This window comes from Primulina tabacum, chromosome 16, assembly GCF_025594145.1.
Source record: "Primulina tabacum isolate GXHZ01 chromosome 16, ASM2559414v2, whole genome shotgun sequence".
In the NCBI taxonomy this organism is placed as follows: domain Eukaryota; kingdom Viridiplantae; phylum Streptophyta; class Magnoliopsida; order Lamiales; family Gesneriaceae; genus Primulina; species Primulina tabacum.
Window position 1 is genome coordinate 936,937 of NC_134565.1, and position 13,229 is coordinate 950,165.

A 13,229-nucleotide genomic window follows, 5' to 3' on the forward strand; every position below is an offset into this window, starting at 1 on the left:
TGTTAAAACCGCAAAAAAGTAAAAATTAAAACGAACTGGTTTTTGAATCTTTCGATTATAAATATAAACACGTGCATGATGAGATTTTTTTTAATCGATATAATTATATTTATCCGATCATACAAATATTTTGAGAATACCCGGATTAAACAATCGGTGAGATTTGATCGTTAATATTGTTTTCTTATTTATAAAAACATTTAATTCAAATTTCAGCAAGCCCGTCTAGCTCAGTTGGTAGAGCGCAAGGCTCTTAACCTTGTGGTCGTGGGTTCGAGCCCCACGGTGGGCGATTTAATATTTTTGCCACTCTGATTCGTTCTTGGGCTCAATCAAATAAAGCCCAAGAAGGGCTGCTGCTGGCCACACTTTCTTCTTCGGCTCAGGGCATTCATTTCATATATATATTTTTATTAATAATTTTTTTTTTCCCAAAAGATATCGAAATGTTTAAATTATCCAAATAAAGTAGATAACATTTACAGGTCCATGGCAATGTTGTAAATGGCTGAGCTGCGGCGGTGCGGTCGGTGACCGTCTATCGACTAGGCTGTTTAGATGGTAGAATTTTTTGAAGTAATTTTTTTTTATAGATCATTATATATAATCATATAAAGGATTATCAAGTAAGCAGCATAATGTAAAAGATTATCAAGTTTACCCTTAAACTTCCATCAATAATCTTCAAAATAAGGATGACGTTTTCCTCTTTTTTGAAAGATTTTTTGATGTCTTCTTTGGATTGTTTAATAGCACCCAATAAAAAAGGTCATTAAGGGCTTCTTGTCACCGTCAACAAGACGCAATATGATGTTTTATCCTATAAACTTTTCTTTCAATAAGCTTATTACACAACTTACATGTGATCCAATCACTTATCTCTTTATTATACTACACTCCATATTCGCAAACAATATCATTAGGCTCTGGCTTAAATTTCAACTCCGATTGTTTGTCCTTTTCTGCCATTAATATAAAACAATAAATCAACAATAATAGGAAAATCAAATTTGATTTTTGAAATCATAAAATCTACCTAAAGCTTCGCTGATGGTGGCGGAAGGTAGCGACAGACAGTTTGTATGGTGGACTTAGTGATCGATAGTGAGGAGTGAAAACCAAAAGTTTAAAAAAAGAAAGTGGATGTGATTTAAACAAATAGGGTTTTGAGTTTTAAAATTAGTTTATTTTGACTAATTTTTTAAAATATATCGACTAAAACTTAAAAATGTTGACTGCCTCACTTGACCCGCTTGCTCACCGCCTCCACCCACCTCGACCTCCTGTCCACTGCCGTATAACTTGGGTCGCCTAAAGCAACTGCCTTATACATAGGCGGGGCGGTCGAGGGCCGCCTACCGCCTAGGCGATCGTCTCGACCGTCATTTAGAATACTAGTCCATGACGATGATAGAGATTGCTTAATAAATTCTTTTCAAGTTTTTTCCCACCTATTTGAAATTATTCGGCTTCGATCTTATTTTTACTTAGAAGTACGTTTTGAAATAGTTTCATGTTTCAAAGTTAATAAAAGTGGATAACTTTATTTCAATAATTGAGCCCTCCACTCCACCCGTATTTCTTGTGGAGTCGCTTTCTTGATTTTACTTTTTTGTTTTTGGAGTTCAATTTCACATCTTACGATGAAACCCTAATTGATGAACAAAGTTTATTTGTTGTCAAGCCATAACGTGCTATTTACGTATTTGGAAAATACCCATAACTTTTATGTTTTGTTTGGCACAACTGCGAAATGAATTGGACATCGGTTTATCGTCCTCTTTTTGTGTCAATATCAAAGACAAATCTTAAAACTAATGATACGCTCTTTGTTATTTACGTCATCTATGTTGTCAAATTTTAGTCTTAATTCGTAACTTTTAGTCATTTTTCCGACATGATAAAAATGTGACGCTGACATGTGCAGTTCCAAATCAACACTCTAAATGAAAAATGACTAAAATTGTTAAAAATATGAATGATACGTGACTAAAACTAAAATTTGAGAAAATAAAGCATAAGACTAAAAAACAGTTTCCCTAATAATTAAAGGATAGAGTTTAGTAGACAAAACTTTATTTATAACCAAAGTTTAATTTGTTTCTATAAAATAATAGATCAAGAATTCGAATGTGTTACATATATACTCACTATATATTATATATAAAAAGTGGGTACTAACTAGACTATCTACGCTTGTGGTGTGATTCATGTTTGGAAGGTAATTGTCAAAGTATATTTGTGTTTTAGTCTAATTGGTTTGAGATTTTTTTTAATCGGATCTTAATGAGATATTTATTATATTAAACAATAAGTTTTATCCTATCTTTGTCCTATGAATATATAATATTTTTGTAATAAAATATAGAATTTTATAAGGATGGAGATCAATCAATTAATGTAGGAAATATGATTGGCATTTTCAAACTATAATCAATCGATGACCAGACGAGATAAGCTGAGTTTATATATCACCAATATTAATTAAAAAAAAAACTAGCAGCATGGCTCTTGTTGATTATATGTATAGAATAAATTTTCAAATAATTGATTGTTTTATGAATTTTTTAATAAAACAAATACTTTAAAATGATTAGTTTAGTTATGATTTTCTCTATTTAAAATTGATAAATAATAAAAATGGTTTATCAAATATGTAGGAGTTAATCGAGAAAAAAAAACTAGTATATTATGTTAAAACTACTATAAGTCCATGTGATGAAATTTTCCATGTGATGAAATTTTCATACAAAATAAAATCAGAAAAACTAATGTGAAACAGTCTGGTGGATCAATTCTGTGAAATGAATTTCTGACCCGATCCAAATTACGAAAAAATATTTCTTTTTATATCAAAATATTATTTTTGATGATAATTATGAATCAAGTCTGTTTGTCTAATGATTATAGACTCATGAAGTTGTCTCACAAGAGACTTATTGAAATAAGACGTGGCCACTTTTTTTTTTTTGTGACATACTATACAAAAGTGGTTTAGAAGACCTCAAACATTATTATTATTATTATTATTATTATTATTATACGCATATCCAGTTGGATTCACATGATGATACAAGATTTAGTTGAGAGAGAACCTTAAATATTTTGACAAAAAAACTTACGAATTAAAAAGAAAATATCAAATCTGAAATTTAATTGAGAAGAGTTACCCCTCGTATCTTAATTAGGAGTTTGGACATGCATGGAGGGAGGGTCCCTCAGAGAAAATTAAGAGTAGGACTCTTATGAGACGATCTCACGAATTTTTATTTGTGTGACGAGTCAACCATACTGATATTTACAATAAAAAGCAATACTTTTAGCGTAAAAAGTAATATTTTTTCATGGATGACCCAAATAAAATATATGTCTCACAAAATACGATCCATAAAACCGTCTTGCCGAAAATTAATCTTGGCATAAATCAAGAACCAAAGCTTTAGGAAAAGTATATATATAAAGATTGGCCCTACACTCCACTTATAGTTGCCACTAAAAAGCTTCTCGATTCTAGAACTGTGGATGCAATAATTCAAGCCCGGGTCTTAATATTATCTTTTATTAAGATATTTGGTAAACTGCAAATTCATATTTCAAATCTTCGTCTTGAATAAGATTTGATGTATCGAAAACACACCATGTTGTAGTTTCAATTGATGCTTCTACATTACGCACAACAATTTGGTGAAATGTATTTCTTGCAATTCGACTTCACCTGATTTGACTATTTTTAAGTCGTGAAGTCGTCCAAAGATTATATTTTAATCACTCTTCCAATATGACTAATTATTGCTCCCAAAACCGATATTGCGTAGATTAATGAGATTTTAAAAGTACAGCTTTATATGTACTTTGATGATTACAAATGACAATATTGAATTCGAAAAAGCAAAATAAGACAATGATTGAACGAAAATGACACAAAAAAACCAATGAATTTCATGCTTCCCTTAATGATGAAGTCTAAATTAATACCTGGGAGTTGTCGTGACTCGTGAGATTTATATATTGAAATCTTTCCGATTGAATTGGCTAGTAAGTACAAATAGTTTGTTTTAAATCATATTTTGTTTCATGGAGGCAAATTTATGATGACTTTGAAGTGTTTAACTTAAAAAATTAAACCATGTCGCTCATTTTATTTTTTCACATCATGGAATCCATTATAAATAATTTCTCGAGGGAAAGCGATTGACCACCTTAAATAAATTCATTTGAAGCTATTTTTCAACGTGCATTGAGTAATTTTTCAGATTAACAAAACAATCTGTAAATCACGTCGTACAAAAAAAACACACACACACAATGAACGAAGTCCATTCAACATACTCACTAGTCACTACTTGTAATCATTTTCCTGATATCGTCTAAACCCGGACGGACACTCAGAGGGGCCAAACTACACTTTCTTTTAAAATGAAAGTAGATTATACTGTTTTCTCAAAAGACAGCAATAATTAATGCAACCAAGATGGAAATTTTAAGAAAATGGTTTCAAATAAAGTACGAAGACAAGTTCGAAAGATGACAAGTATCCATGGTTTTCTTAATTTTCCACAATTTCACCTAACAAATTACCTAAAAAATTGTAGTCCACAAGAAATAAAAACCTCCTGAGAGCCAACAGCCCACAATTTTATGGTGTATATATGGGCGAGATGTACCTAATGTAGGCCGCAATATGTTAAAAGAGTTTTTTTTTTTTTTTGAGTAAGTACGTACAAATATGTTAGGATAACATAAATATAGAAATTACATCACATATCATTTAATACAATGTAAAATGCACATTTTATTCAATAATATAACAAATGTTCTTCGATCTACGATGACATATATATTGTGATACTGACGGATCAGACTACTTGAAACGTGTTTTGACCTTTTAGGCAAGCTAATTTACACATATCGCATGTATATAATTATTTTGTTTTTAAATATATTCTTTTTATCGTAAAGTTTATTGGGTTACGAAAATATTAAAAATCTTGATTTTTATGATAACAAAACTTATTATTGTGTTTCTAGATATTTAATCACGTATGTAGTTGGTAAATCAGAAGTTATCGCCTTATATGAGGTTACAATTGAGATAATTGTATTGTAATGGATTAAAACATTACTCACGAACTATTCACAGAATATAGAAATGAGCTTGATTGAATATTTGAGTGATTGTCTTTTCACAAAGATATTAAAGAATGTGTTTTGGTTTTGAGACTTATTGTCTAGAGTTGAAGAGTGTGGTAGGAGTTTCAATAGGGAGTGAGTAATTCTTATTAAAGTGGATGTTTACAAGTATTGTCAAGTCAAAATCTTGTAGTGAAATTCTTCCGAAAACAAAAGAAAAAGAAGAAACATATAAGGATTTGACCTTCGAACTTCCATAAACAATATCTTGTTTCAGTTGAACTTTCATTTCATAGATGCTCACTAAATTCAGTCTACAGATATTGAGAATATTTGATTCACTTAGTTCGGTTGAACTTTTATTTCACTGATTAATCAAGTTTTCTGCTGCATTGAGAAGATTGAAATTTAATCTTGGCTGCTAACATCAGTTGAGATTTCTTAAGATCAGAAGAATAAAAATTTTGTGAGATATTTATTCATTTCATCTAAATACCTCTACCAATAATAACAAAGTTCAAATTTATTTAAATAATTAATAATTTAAGTAGATTAGAATAAAAGAACCAAATAATATGTGTATTTAAATTGAATGAGCTATGGATAATACTGTAGTAAAAGAGAAACTAAAAATTTTTGGGTCATATAAAAAAATTAAATAGTTCACTATTATAAATTTTTATCATGCTATTGTCTTTACAAACATTTAAAAATACCAAACTTAGTTTCGAGAATTTTCTCCCCTACATACATATCTTAGATCGAAACTTAATTTGATTTAATTTAAAATTCAAAATGTTACATTAATGTATTGTACTATGATCATCTTTGTGGCAAAACATGTATATACACATGATGAAAGGAAAAAAACTAATTAAAATAATAGATTAATTTTAGGAAAAAATATTTTTTTTCCCCTTATTTCTTCAGTCTTGAGTTTAGGTCCATTAAGTTTTTAAATTTTGGTTTTTTTACACTAATTTTTAATTCTTGACTATTTTGATCAAATTGATTACGTACATCAGACAAGTCAACAATTTCTGATGTTTTCTGAAGTCACGACAACATTTTATTGAGTCACATCAGTATTTTTCGATGTCACATCAATACTCCAATGAAATAAGACTGGAAGCCGAAAAAATTCAAAATTAGTATAGAATAGATTTCTCGAAATTTCAATAGTTGGAATGTTTATTAAAAATGTCTTAATAGGCCGAACGGAAGTCGTCCCCGTCTGGAAAAATGGTTTCATGTTTTATTTCCTTTTTTTTTTGTTAGAGAACATTGAATTTCTACATTCTGAAACAAATACAGATGATCTACACAAGGAAACATGCATCAAGAAAATTCTATATATTTCAGGCCAGCAAAAAAAGTATATAATCTAAACTTAATTAACCCATCAAGATTCCTAATTTATATATAGATATTCATCCATCGCTATTACAAAATACATTTATTCAAACTTTTATTGGAGAGGGTGAAAGTAGTTTAGCTGCATGGCCATGCTTTCACTTGTATGTAATATTTACTGAATTATTTATTAATCTTCTCAGGTTAATTAAGAACCGAAATACGCCGCTGAATTCTGCCGCTTCAAATCGTTGTAGAATTTGGCGATGAATGCTTCGGCAGCTTCATCCACGTGACTGTCTTCTTCAATCTCCCTTATCGGATATGGGGAGTCTGTGACTCTCAGTTGCCTCACCATCGGGCTCGGCCCGAACCCCGGTAGAGCAGGCGACGCCGTGGCGCTGGTGAATATCTCCAGAGCCTCCGCCACTAGATCTTCGTCAAGGGACGGAGGCGCCGCCGCCTTGGAGTGTTTGCGCTTGCTGTTGAGGTGGAAGGGGAGATGGAAAGTGGGGTGGGCAGGTGTGTTGCTGCAGCTGAACTCGTACTCGTTTAGTGGGGTGGGGAAGGAGAGGTGGCGGTGGTGGGTGTAGTCGGCTGCGGAGGAGGAATGGTGGTGGAACATGAGATTGTGTATGGCTCCCAGTTTCCCGGCGATCTTGCCACGCTTCAACATGAGGTTGAGGTCGGCGAGTATCTTCCCCTTCGATATGCCTTTCCTTAACATGAAATACGCCACTCGAAGTATTTTCCAACATTTCTTCGCTATAATCGGCATGTTGTGCTCCATTTTCATCCAATCTTTTTTACTTGATTTTTTGATATTTTTGATGGGTTTTGGGAGTTGAATAGGAGAAAATCTGAAAGAAGATTTGCATTGATTTGATGAAGCGAAGGCAAAGGACGTGTATTTATAGGAGGAGGCTTGGTTGATGGAGCTAAGGGGAAACACGTAGTTGAAGAGTGCTTTAATCAACTTCCATGTTGCACCGAAATCCATTTTTTTACTCAATTATTATAAAAGCTACTTTTAAGCAAATTTGATATATAATTTATTTTAGGGAAAATTAATTGCATTTTTTTGTTTTATATATTTATTTTTTGAGTGAGTCTCATGTGAGACCGTCTCACAGATCTTAATCTGTGAGACGGGTCAACCCTACCCATATTCACAATAAAAAGTAATACTCTTAGCATAAAAAGTAATATTTTTTCATGGATGACCCAAATAAGATATCCGTCTCACAAATACGACTTGTGAGACCGTCTCACACAAGTTTTTGTCTGCGATTTTGGTCTCTATGTTATCAAATTTTAATTTTAACTCAATTTTTTTTTGTACTTTTAGTTCATTTTTTATGTTACACCAATATGTCGATGTGATGTCAACGTATGCTGATATGTACAATGTCATATCAATACTAAAATTTGATAATATAGAGTACCAAAATCTCAAATAATTAAATATAAAACTAAAAATGCAGTTTTCCCTTTATTTTCCCTTAAAATATCCTCATAATTTATAAATATTTTTTCTATTTTATTTAGCAAAAGTCCATCATAATTTCAATTTTAAGAAGAAAGGCCACTTCCACTGTGTCGGATAGCTTATGATATATATGAATTTAAGCCGTATTTGGATTGATTTAAGTAAATTTGAAAGAACATTCAGAGAACTGAGCTTCAAATAACTCTATTTTGTGAGATTTTGAAATTATCTAATTAATTTATAATATGCTTAAAAGGGAAGAAGCGACTTTCAATATTTTGAAACTCGAATGCAATTCAATGGATTTAGTTATCTAATTAATTAGGGGTATGCCAAAAAAACCAAAAAAAAAAAAAAAAACGAAATCCATTTGTATTTGATCCACATCCGATCCAAAAAAAATAAATAAATAACTTGAATTAATATGGATATTAATTATTCTAAAATACATGGATATCCATAATTTCCTCTTGATTTTTCTTTTCCATAAATGCTTATTTTTAAAACTATGACTAACTTCACACGAAAATCATTGGAAAATCATAATTACTTTAATAAAGATTATATAATTTTGTCGCTGAATTTTAATTGGAAGACGTCCCCTACTCTTTGTAAAGTTGGTGGCAAAATTAATTAGTTGGTCAAATTCCTAACATTGTTCTAACTAGGCACGTTTCTAATTATTGGGTAAATCTTGAATTTGAACAATTCGATATCTTTTTCCAAATATCTGTTTTCGATCCCATTTATAGCGTGGGATACATGAATCCAATATTTCTTTATAACGAAGCTTTCATGTATATATTCACAATGCCAAAGCTTTTATTTTTTGTTACATCTTAATTATTGAGACAACTCATTTAAATTAATATTGATTTGTGATGTTTAATTAAAAAAAGTACACGATAATATTGGTTTTTTTTTTTTTTTTGCATCATAATTAACATTCATTTCTTGAGGATTATATTATAGTATTTCAATTTGATATCCTTCTTATTTACAAAAAAAGAGAATTTTTTTTGGGTTCAATTAACTTGTCTAATTTTGAATTTTAGTTTATTAACTTATCAAATTTTGGTCTTTGTGCACTAACATTTAATTTACGGTTATTTTTCTCCAATTGTTGGGATCTCCATTTGTTGGGATAGTGCCAGAGACACGTGATCATTTTCCAGCACCAAAAAATCAAAATTTTCCATGCCAAAACCAAAATTCTAATAATTAGTAAACCAAAACTCAATGAGTAGGTCTCTTGTGAGACGATCTCACGAATCTTTATTTGTGAGACAAGTCAACCCTACCGACATTCACAATAAAAAGTAATACATTTAGCATAAAAAGTAATATTTTTTCATGCATGACCCAAATAAGATATCTGTCTCACAAAATATGACCCGTGAAATCGTCTCACACGAGTTTTGTCATACTCAAAATAAAACAATTTAAAGTTTTTTCCCTGAAATTTTCTTTCCCACAACAAATATTATTTTTGGATACTAGAAAGCATTGTTAAGGAGGCAATTAATTGTTTAATATAAAGAAAATATTGTGTGAATAACGTTTTCTTGTGACAAACTTTTATTGGTTTAAAAGAAATAGTTTAAATATTTCACTTTTCGTTGATTGATTTTAGAGCCGGTGGTATGCATGATTGTCAAAATTCTCATGCCATTCCTCCAAAAAAAGGGTTTACTTAACCATGTAGGTTTCTCATTTCACATGCCACAAATTAATGTAAATTTACTCTCTTTTTTTTCTCAAATATCTCCAAGACCTCAATCATTATTCCATGAACGCTTCACTTTCAAGAAAATAGAGACAACTCTTAATATGTATAAATTTTGATTTTTTGTTGTAAAAATTTAAAAATATTCTACTTGAATGTCGATAGTTTCCCAACTTGCCCTCTTACATGAGATGGATACATATATTTCCAACGAATTTCATCATCATTATTTTTTTTACTGGCCTCTAAAACGTATAATACTGATTTTAGACTTTACCCAAAATATCTCGTATCAATGAAGATATTTTTCTACCATTAACTCATGATCTTCTTCATGTATTTTCAACGAATAACTTCGGTCAAGCAAGAATTTGTTAACTTTTGCATCACTCAGACTCAGGTTCAATACATTCAATTTCTCGAGCATTAATGAAACTCGAGACATATTGTAGGATCGAACGTTTGTCGTTTTACCAAAAGTTATAGCTGGTGGTAATGGTGCAACTCAAATCTTTTAAACCGCACAGCAGCTCAAGTATCACGGCTCGATCGCTCTTCCAGCAGGAACAATTATTGTACCCAACACATAGTTAAAACATATTTTTCATTTTAAAAAACAAAAATAATTGATACCTATATTATATGTAGTTTATGATAATATTAAACACAAAATAATAATTCAAATAATATTAGAAAATATAAAAATCTTTAGCGAAAACGTAAAAATTTAAAGCTCGAGCTAGACTCAAGACAACAATACTCTAGCTCACTCTGACTTCAAGTTACATGCATGCATGTACACGCAAAATATACACACAAACATGAATGCATGTTTTAGGGTTGATTAAAAAGCTTTAATTACCTTTACATAATTATGTATAATAAGGAGTACCAACTTTTTCTTCCCAGCAATTTCCCATACGCTTCCTTCAACACTTCTTGCTAAATTTAATAACCTCGAAACTTCATCAATTATATACATATATATATTATTGGGATCATATTTATTTGACCTGAAAAATTATTCTAACTCAGTTTTAATAATTAAAATTTGTCTTCGAACTTTCGATAATAACATTTTAGCACGATATAATTTTCCGATCATCACCCTACCACGAACACAAAAACGTGTATCGTATATAAATTTATAATCAAACCATAATTAAAATGTTTCGCTTTTGTGCGTGTTATTTTTGAAGCTTTTGACAACTTTTAAAAGTTCAAATTTTAATACTTTGCTAGCTTTTGTTAACAGTTGTCGTAAAGATGTTTGACTGTGTTAATTATTTTGATTAAGTCGTGAAATTTGGGATTAAGCTGTCAACCAAATGGGAGCTAATTGTTATTATATATTTTAATTAAAGGGAAATTAAAGTAGATTTAAGTTTGTAATTGTACTACGCGTGCGTTCTATGCTGTAACTAAAGGTGTCATTACACTAACAATTGTTCATCTTTAGAGTTTATTTAATAATAAATTTTCAGATTTTACCTAAGTTCGGGTATATTGTCTTAAAATTGCTAAAAACTCACGTGAAGAAATAATTGATTAAAACTTTTTTGTTTTTTGTTTTTTAAAAAAATTAATCACCTAAAAATCCACGTGCAAATCAATGAGCTAAAATCTGTCCATTAATTGTTAAATTTTTAACTTGAATAAATCCCAGCCCGTTAGTTTTTTTTTTTTTTCTTTTGTATATATTAAATGTGTTTTTTAAGTCAATATATTATAATTCCAAAATATTTCAAGTTTTCAGATTCGAAATAATAATTTGAATATAATCAATTTTTTTATTTGAAATATATTAATTTAGATATAATTTTACGTACAAGTGTTTTAAAAAGTACGTACTTGCAGCGCGAGAATTCCATCGACAAGAGGATTTTAGCTGTAAATTGAATCATAAACATAAAGTTTTAGCTTATTGTTTTTCACAAGGATTTCAGTTAATGTTTTGCATATTATTTCTTTGTAGGGAATTTCTAGCAAATTTAACTTAACTTTTTAGCAATTTAAACTCCTTAAATTCATATGTAAGGAAAATAACAGAACTCAGAAATGTATAATAAGTTTAGTTAATCAAGCACGATTGACCAGAAATGTTTAATTATCTTTCGAAGAATTTGAAATTTAATGATGTAATCGATATTTTATAATAAAAAATCACATATATGAATTTTAAAATTATAATAATTGAAAATAAAATTAATTCTTGGATTCAAATATATAATTTATTATTTAAAATTATATTTTTCTTATTGATAAATTTTGTTAAATAACTGGCAAAATTTTTTGACTTTCTAGACTTTTATAACGATTGACTCTAGATTTAGTTTGATATGCTTAAAAGTGTTTATTTCTTATAAGTTCTATCTTACCATTATATGTAGGTATTTAATCAAGGAAACAAATCTATGGAAAAACATGCCTATAAATAGAAGGATCATATGCTACGCAATAAAAGAGGCGAGAACGAAATATATAGACGCGGAGATATATAGAGAGAAGAATCAAGTCACAGAGCGTCGTCGTTTGAAGATCGTCGGTGTTTTAACGTATTGTCGTGGTTATTTTTTTTGTTTCTCTAGTTTTTCGACACATTGTTTTGCATTCTTTGATTTAGTTTTAATTTTGGTATTTGTTTTATGATGCAATTTGATTCCTTAACGTTTTAAGGAAGATAGTTTTTCATAAAATCACTAGTGTTGGTTTGTAAACTCAAGTTATTTTCTAGTGATTATATTTGTAAACTCAAGTTATTTTCAAGCTATTTGATTCCTTGGCTCTGATACCAATTGTAGGACCGAGTGCTTACCGTTTTACCAATAGCTATAGCTAGTAGTAATGGTGCAATTCAAATCTTTTAAACTGCACAGCAGCTCAAGCACCACGATTCGATCGCTCTACCAAGCAAAGACAATTATTGCATCCAACAAAATATATTGGTGAATATTGTTGTTTTATTATTTAAATTAATATATATTTTCAAAATTTACTTAATACAACTTGTACATTACTTTTTTCAGTTTTCAAAAAGTATTTTAGAGGCTCCATGGTTTTGGTTTTAGGGATTATTCTCCTTTGGGAACACTCCAAACACAAACCACTTTTCTTCCCACGTTAGGTTTGCTCATAAATGTTTCTCTCACTGTCAAAATTAAACATCACGGGCTCAACAATAATTAATTTGAAAATTAATTATTTAAATAAAATGTCGCCATATTTTATAAATTTAATTATCACGTTCAATTTTTTTTATTGACAAGAAATGCAATGACGAGAGTATATACATTTCCAAACTATATATGAAATAATCAAATTTATTATATATTAAACGGGCAATACAAGGTTTAATAATTTTTTTTAAAAAAAAAGTACTTGACGCGTTCTTGACTTAGAATTTGTATAATTACGCCAAAATAAATTGATTTCACCTAATCAATTATTGAATGACTTATATTCGAGGTATGCACTTGAAATATGAATTAAAAAATATATATAACTATTGTCACGTGGATTTAATTTGTCCAA

At 29.9% G+C, this 13,229-nt stretch overlaps 1 non-coding gene across 1 annotated transcript; it reads left to right on the plus strand.

Moving 5' to 3' along the window:
* The first annotated feature begins 219 nt into the window (after positions 1–219).
* Positions 220–292, plus strand: TRNAK-CUU (transfer RNA lysine (anticodon CUU)). Its single transcript has one exon. It is a non-coding gene; the product is annotated as a tRNA-Lys (tRNA).
* Positions 293–13,229: the final 12,937 nt, after the last annotated feature.